We start from the raw sequence: 8,117 nt of genomic DNA, 5'->3' as shown, positions 1-8,117 counted from the left end.
GAGGCCTGAAGAGCCCCATCTTGCTCAGCCTGCTGTGCCTGGGAAGAGGGTGTGGGCATGAGGAGCTCATCACTGCCTGCCTGTGAGCCAACAGTTCACTGGAAATGTGGCAGGAGACAGGTCAGGTTGGGCTGCAAGCAGGAACTGGAACTGTAATCAGATTGAGGGAAGTATTACACACCTCTGGCTCCAGGGCACAGCCTGGCATCTCTCCTCCTCCACTCCCAGCCCAGTCACCCATCCAGTCAACTTGTTGAACTTCACACAGGGGTCACAGTGAAAGGTGAAATCCTTGTCTATATTCAGCTCGGGCTTTGCTGTGCTGAGCTGAATGTTCACAAGATCCCAGCTCTGAGGCTGTCAGCAACCTGAGAGTCCATGTGAGGCAAGGACTTCCCGTGGTGTTACCTGCTGCCAGGAATCCTGCCTGGGAAGACTTCTGCATTAGTTCCATAGAATCAGCCACCCAACACTGCTAACTGCTGGAGCCTGTGACAAATCACCTTGACTTCAATTGCCTGGCATCAAAATTGCTACTTCAATCAGCAACTGGCATGGAATGAACTAGCAATGGACAGTTCATGCTGTGGAAACCACAAGGTCACTTCTTGGTAAAAGGACAGCTGGATGTAACTAGCTACAGTAGCAGCAAGGAGAAAAAAAACTTGGGAGGGATAGTAGCAGCCAGCAATGCCATGGTGCTGTAGGGAAAGGGAAATCTCATTTTCAGATGAAGCTGCAGTACACTGAGATGCACTTACGCAGTTTTATTCTGGTTTATCCAACAGAAACAATGTCTCAGATGAGGAGACTGTAAAACAGGAATAAAAACTACACACAGAAGAAAATACAGCATATCAGGACGTGTTAAAATCAGAATCATTTTAACTGACTTTGGTTATTGTAAAGACAGTAGTAATTGTTTCCTGTGTCTTCCAGAGGAGAATGAGCACAAATAAAGTAACTGTCTAACAGAGTAGACATCTCTCATCCCTACAACTGGATGAGAGGGAAAATGTCTTGATATCAAAAAGAAAAACACACATAGTTCTTCCTCACTATATATTATAATAAACACATCATAGAATGATCAGGCATGACTTTGAATACAGGTACACCTAATATGCACAGCACAGTGGCATAGAGCAAGTAGACAAAAGGTCCCTTCCAGGCCACCATTTCAATGAATCTATGTTATTGATTTAGAAGAAAACACACTGATATAATAGATTCTGATTTTTTGCAAAACTTTGTAAAATTACTTCAGAAATAATTTTTCCAATGACAAAGAGAAGGTGCATGTAAGAGTGCAATGGAGAGAGATTAGCACAGTGGAATCCCAGAGAGATGTGGAGTTTCCCTCACAGGAGATATTTGAGAACCATCTGGACACAATCCTGTGCGACATGCTCTGGTATGACCCTGGTTGAGCAGGGAGGTTGGAGCAGGTGACCCCCTGTGATCCCTTCCAACCTGACCCATTCTGTGGCTCTCATGTGTGAAACCTGCAGGCCCAGTTTCTCCAGCTCTTCCAGCAACACAACAACCATTCTGGGCACACTGCTGCTCTCCTGCTTACCCAGGAGTTGACAATGCAGCTGTGCACAGTCTTTAAGGCCCAAGTGTTTTCAAAACTCAGAAACTGTTACCAGTAGTACACAAAAAAGTTGGGAAATAGACCAACAGAGGTAAAAGGGAAACAAGAATTCCTGATTTCTGACCTAGAAGGCGAGCCATGCAGCCCCCTTCTTTCCCGGTTTTCCATGCCTGGCAGGGGAATTGATGACAGACAGAGGAAGCAGACAACAGCCAGGTTTCTCAACTATGCAGGAGTTTGAAAGATGCAGATTCTGTCAAACAAGCATTGATCCATCCAAATGACACCAAAAAACCCCTACTTGTATCTTGCAACTCTTGGGAAAATCTACAGCTGAAGTTCTTGTTGGTTTAATGATGCACATTATGATCAAACATCTTCAAAATCACCATTGATTTTGAGAGGCTCCACTTCAAAATGAGCATCCATTCTTCCAAATTAAAGATACTCCATCAATTTGTAAAATTGGCCTAAAGGGTGTAGCACTGGACATAAGATTTTGAAAATCAAAAAGCTACTATTAGCCTATGTGTGTACAAAATACCCCATTGCTTATACAAATTATAAAAGACTGATGTGCACTTGATTAGGAAATATGTTCATTTTCCAAAGATCCTAGCAATACATTATTTTAAAAAACTTCTCAGTGGCAGTGAATGTGTGAAGTGCCACTAAGATACTTTCCACTGTAAACAATGATAGCAGGAACATTTCCTTACACTATTGTTCAGCTCATTTGTTGAACACAATCTTTTTTCCTTTCATTTTTGTTTTAATGTAGTTTGGTATGAACAAAGACACATTTCATGCTGGCTTACATAAATGAAAATGTCATTGATTGCAGTGGTGCTGAGTCTCCTACTTGCTGCCAGACAGCAAGAATGTGACCCATTTCACCCTTTTTCACCTCCATGTGCACCAAAATCATTGATTTGCCAGAAAACATATAAGCATGGAATTATACAACCCTACAATATGATGCAACCCTACAGTAACTCCCAAGTGTAGCCTTTTTCTACATGGATTAAAGGTGAATATGTGTCCTTTCAGCCCCCAGAGAGATCTACCATCCATCTGATTTCCAGGAATGAAAACTTTCCTATGAAAATCTTCATGCCTTTGTAAATCATGTACAAATTTCACATGCCCCAAATGAATCTCTTTTATTCCATCCACCCACTGTGTCAGCAGTGACTTCTTCCTGAGTCCCTTTCAGGCTGGAAGATGGCAAACATGATTTTTCTGCCTGGTGTGTTCTGTGGCACAATCAGGGCTGCCAGTCTCACACCCAAATGCCAGTTGAAAAATCATGGAACAGCCTTGAACATAATGGCCAACATGGAAAAAAGGCCCTTTCCCCATCTTGTTCAGATCTTTGGTCACAGAGTAATAATCCCATTTGTGTTCAGGAACCTATCCTGAAACAGGGAGAAGCAGTCTGGCTTTCCCAAGCCTCGGAACAACCACTTTGGCTAAAAGCAAAAATTCAGAGTTCAGTTCATGAACATTTTCTGCATATCAAGAGAAAAAGCACCAAGACATGATTGGATTAAAGGTGATCATTTGCAGAACTGGAAAATAAAATACTTTCTCATAATGTATAAGAAAGTCAATTTAATCTTAAAGCTGACAAAACCAGAGGCAATATTTATTAAACCAAATTAAGCTACAGGCATCCCTGTCACAGCACACTGACAGAAGTTCTGTATCACCTTCAGTGACAGGAACATCAAGTTATAATACTAGATTGTTTTCAGTGGATAATGTTCAGTGTTTTCAGTGGATCAAAATACAATACCAGCATGCATATGGCAGTCTGCTCTTCTCCCTTCAAGGCCAGGGAAAAATACCTTTTTATTATATACCCACAAATGTGGTCTAGGAAAAAGAGTAACAGCTTGGGACTGTATTACCTTGTCAGAGAACCCCCTACAGAGAAGAAAAACATCTCTCACTGTAGAATCAAAGGCACTCACACCTCAGGAAAGTTCTTGCAGCCATACCTCCTGGAAGAGAAAATTTCCCAGGATGACAGAGCCAGTCTGAAAACTCCAGAAAAAAAAAACCTGAAAGATGTCATTTTACCAGTAGAGCTATCTGTCAGACCTTGAAGTGACAAAAAATGTCCTTGTTATAACCTACCCCCAGGGTAGATCTAAAGGGAGAGCCTTGCACTGTATGTTTAAGACAGTTTCTTAGTTGATGGCAGGAAGGAAAATGTGAACTGTGTCTAAGCAGTGATCCCTGAGCCTTCTGGACATAAAGAAGAAAGGTGGTCAGATTATGGCTCTGTGTGATAGAAAGGGAGCACAAGAAATATCTCATACACCACTCAGAACAGTGCATTAATCAAGCACTATGCCATAAATAACTCATTAGCGAGCATTATGAAAAACAGTGCCAGTGTTAGGAATTCCTGAGTGTCTTTGATGAAGCAAAAGTGGGATCAGCACAGCTCTTCTGGGGAGTTGAGCAAGAAGAAAGAGCATTTCCTTGTGATCTAACTTCCCTTCTTGTAGGCAATAGGAAAATCTGGGCCAAACAGCGTCTTTCATCAGGTATAAAATCTCCCATTGCAACATTAGGTTTACATTAAACTGCAATATTGTAGCAGTTTGCACAAACAAAAAGCTGCTCGGCTGGGTTACCACGTAAAAGCAGGCTCAAACTACATGCTTTGTGAGATTCCTGATAAAACCTCTGGGGAAAAGGACTAGAGATGGTAAACAACAATTTTATATGACTAATCCAATGTAATCCTATGCTGGGTAAAAAAGCCATCTGCACGGATTCCCACTGAAGTGCACTTTAATAACAGTGCAGCGAGTCTCTGGCTGTCACACTGAGGAAACTCTTTCTCACTCAGGCTAATAATTGCAAAAGATTTCTTCCTTTTTCATTTTTTTCACCCCTCTGTTTCTATTAAAGCTGTTATACACTTGTCCTCCCGTTTTATTCCCTGTTAGGAGATCGTCCATCAAACCCATGAAGTGACAAAGATCCATCAAACCTGTGAAGTGACAAAGATCCGCACTGGAAGGCATCTGAGGATTCCACGTGGACTGCCAGGTAGCGAGGTCACCCTCTCTCTGCGAAACTACAACCTTTTTTATTACATCACTGCAGCCTGCAATTACTGTCAGAGTAGAGAATGGCAAGCTGTCTGCTGAGGCAGAATTAAACCAATTCCAGCTGCGGCAGCTTCCCCCCCCCGCCTCCCGAGTGACCCTGGGTTTTGCTCCGAGCAGAGCGCGGTGGGGACCCCTGTGTGGCACACAGAGCAGCTTAGGGCCGGAAGGGAAGGAGACTGCCACCCCCAGCTGAGCCACACCTAAGTCAATTAGGGCTTCACACCCCGGGAGAGAAGGAAATCCGTGACTAGCTCCCTTCTCTCCTCTGAGGTCAGAGAGAAGAGGTTTTCCCCTCCACTGAGCATTCATTGTCTCAGGGAAGGAAGTCTGACATCCACACAAATCTGCCTGGGGCTCAGGAGGATTGAGGCAGACAAAACACCCAAGAAACACTTGTATTTCAGGTTCATCAGGATGGGCCCATTCCAAGTGGACGAGATTAAACACGTGGCGTGTGTGTAGGTTACGAAAGGCATGTGAGAGGAACTGGCTAGTGTTTGGGGTTATGAAAGATCAGAGGTTATGAAAGACCTTGGCAGTTATGAAAGATGAGCCAAAAGTCTGATCCAGCAAGGCAGAGAGCAGCCTCAACCAGCTCGGAGGTGAATGGATAGTCAAAATCAGCCAGCAGCTCACATGAGGAAGCTCACACTGCCTGGGCAGGTCTAGGCTAAGGAACATTTGAAAAAATCATGGACTAGGAGAATGATAAAGGGAAATATTACCATTTAAAGGCCTTATAGACAGCTGTATTTTTTTGCAAAGTATTTTGGAAGGTCTTAAAATACTAGCTGCAGTTACTGATTTTGTAAGTATTCTTTACTGGCCTTCTAGTTCTGTTTTAAATCTACCTGCACAAGTCACATAGCTGCAGTGAATCTGTAAAAAATGAGGTCTCATTCAGACATTTTGGCCTCTCAAGTTCAGTCTCTGGTGACCCTATTATTACTATTCTACCACCAGAATGAAGAGAAGGCTGGGGAAATTCTCCCGTTCAAATGCTTATTTTCCAGACATCACTTAGAAAGAGGACATACTCCTGCTAAGAAAAATATTGAGGAGAACAGCTCCCCCTCTTTGTAACAGTACTTCTCTGTGATGTTGTGTGTAACTTCCTGTAGATACCTTCAGTGGGGTTACTTGTGTATCCTGCCTACTGCATTGTAATTCACACTGCCTGCTTTTAAAACATGCCTTAAACAACTTTCCAAATGCCCCTGCGGCAGCCTAATAACAACAAATCTCCAGGTATTGAGGCATATGGGAAGAAACCATCTGCACTACATCAGAATAGGATCTAGCCTGTTTCAGCAATAGGTATAGACTTTTACTGTTCGTAAATTCAGTAACTAAAACTTTGTAGTTCAAGGTAAAACACAGAAAACACTTCTATCATGGTCTGAGTTGCTTCCTAGAATGCAAAGATTGACTGTACATTTTCTTTTTCACCAAAGTTAAAGCTGTCTATACCACATCTCAGCAGTCCACAAATCTCACCAGGAAATACATTTACCCATCTGGCCCTACACAGAAACTTTCTAGGGAAGGTCCTGAAGATACCTCATGTTATGACAGCAGTAAAAAGCACAGATTTCCAGAACCTAGAGGAAACTCAGATTAAAGAAGGATCCAGATCAATTCTGTTCTATACTAGTCCAAATTACACTGCATGTTTGTAGGATTATTGCACTTATGGAAACTAATCTAACATAAGAACAAAATAAATATGCATTTGGAGGAAACAAGTCACTTAAAACAGTCAGCAGAAAAATTGACAAGCATTTGGTGAGGATTTATTCAAGAAAATTTCATAATTTCATTATTCAACCATAATTTTACACTTTGTTAATTCACCTTCTCAGAGTTTGTTAGAGTTGGTTTTTTTTTTTTATGATTCAAAAAAGGGGACTAAAAAATAGTTCATTAAGTAGACTGACAGCCTTGCTGTCTTTGTGGCATCCACTGCCAGGGTGCAGCTTAGAAATTTAAAGAATGAAGTTGAATTCCTGTGCTACAATCCACAAAGTTCAGTCCCTTGCTTTAGAAGAAAAAGGTCCAAGTCTTTAATTTTAAAAAGTGTCTGTTATTTTTGTGAACTACCTAGGCAAGAGTGTCCCTCTTATCCCAAAGTCATCTGTGTCCTACAAAATAAACAACAAAAGAAAATAGATCTAGATTTAGGGTCTGTTACATTAAGTAGAATACCCACGTCAATTTAATTTGGCCTAGTCTCTAGGAAATTAATTCTGTGCTCAGAGATAGTAAATGGTGGTGTTATGCAATTTTCACATGCAAATTTTTGCTACTAAAGCATCTCTATTCTAGCCCTGAAAATGAAACTCTCAACCACAAAGCAGGTGCTGAAAGACAATAACAAATTTCATACACTCTATGTACCTAATGCCTCTTTCAAAAAGCTACGCTGATGGACTCTGTCCCTGGGCTCTCTTTTTTCCCATTCAATGCCAAGTGTGCATCAGAACAAGTCATTTGGAAAAGCCTCACTCTGACAGATAAAGTGTGTGTTCCCAACACTCACTCGGTGTTTTAAGCACAACAGTCTGGCTGCTCTATTGCATAAGCATGCACTCATCCTGGGCTGCCCTCCTTCTAAGAGGCGGATCCAGAATCGCTCAGCTCTGTTCCCTGCTCTGACGGCATGGCAATTTGGCTTACACGGATTCTGGAACAGCGGGCTCTGAATTCTCCTCATCCTTGACAAATTCAAAATGACACACAAAGATAAGGGGAAAATAGAAAGGGCCATGTATTTCTTACCACACACTTGAACACCCAAGCACTAACACGCTGAACTCCCGAGGCCTCTTTTCCCACACTTTTCCCCTTTCCTTCCGGAGACGGCCAATGCCAGCCCTGGCCAGCTTTCCCCCCCGCCCCGACAGCGGGGCCCTCGTTCCGCGGGATGGCTCTGGGGACTCGGGGACAGCGGAGCCCCGAGGGGTCGCTCGGCCTGGCAGCGCGGCTGCTCCTCCTTCTCCCGGGGGAAACAGGAGCGCCCCAGCCCCAGCCTGGCGGTCCCGGCGCCATGTCAGGAGGGGCGGCCGGGCCACGGCCACAGCGATGGCGGCGCAGCCTGCCCTCCGCATCCCGTATCCCGTACCCCGCACCCTGCCCTCCGCATCCCCCCTGCGCACCCTGCCCTCCGCCATCCCGCCCTCTCGGCTCGGCCCCGGCGCTGCTCTCCGCGGTACCCCCGCCTCTCCCGGCGCTCCTCCGCCCCCGGGGCTCACCTAAAGTCAGCGCCCAGCGCCCAGCCCGCCTTCCCCATTGACCGCGGCGGCCGCCTCTCTCCGCCCCGCTGCTGCGCTGGGCGGGGCGCGGCCGGGGCGCGCAGTGACAGCGCCGGGCGGTGTGAGCGCCCAGGGCAT

The 8,117-nt window shown here is 44.4% G+C and overlaps 1 protein-coding gene across 1 annotated transcript in view; it reads right to left on the bottom strand.

Moving 5' to 3' along the window:
- MPPE1 (metallophosphoesterase 1) overlaps window positions 1–8,113 on the bottom strand; it is a 29,953-nt gene extending 21,840 nt beyond the window's left edge. The window contains exon 1 of the mRNA XM_077184062.1: window positions 7,980–8,113. The gene's annotated coding sequence lies outside the window, so the exon portion shown is untranslated. The remainder of the gene's footprint in view (window positions 1–7,979) is intronic.
- Window positions 8,114–8,117: the final 4 nt, after the last annotated feature.

The sequence above is a fragment of the Agelaius phoeniceus genome, chromosome 1 (assembly GCF_051311805.1).
Source record: "Agelaius phoeniceus isolate bAgePho1 chromosome 1, bAgePho1.hap1, whole genome shotgun sequence".
Taxonomy (NCBI): domain Eukaryota; kingdom Metazoa; phylum Chordata; class Aves; order Passeriformes; family Icteridae; genus Agelaius; species Agelaius phoeniceus.
This window is presented reverse-complemented; position numbering and strand designations above follow the sequence as displayed.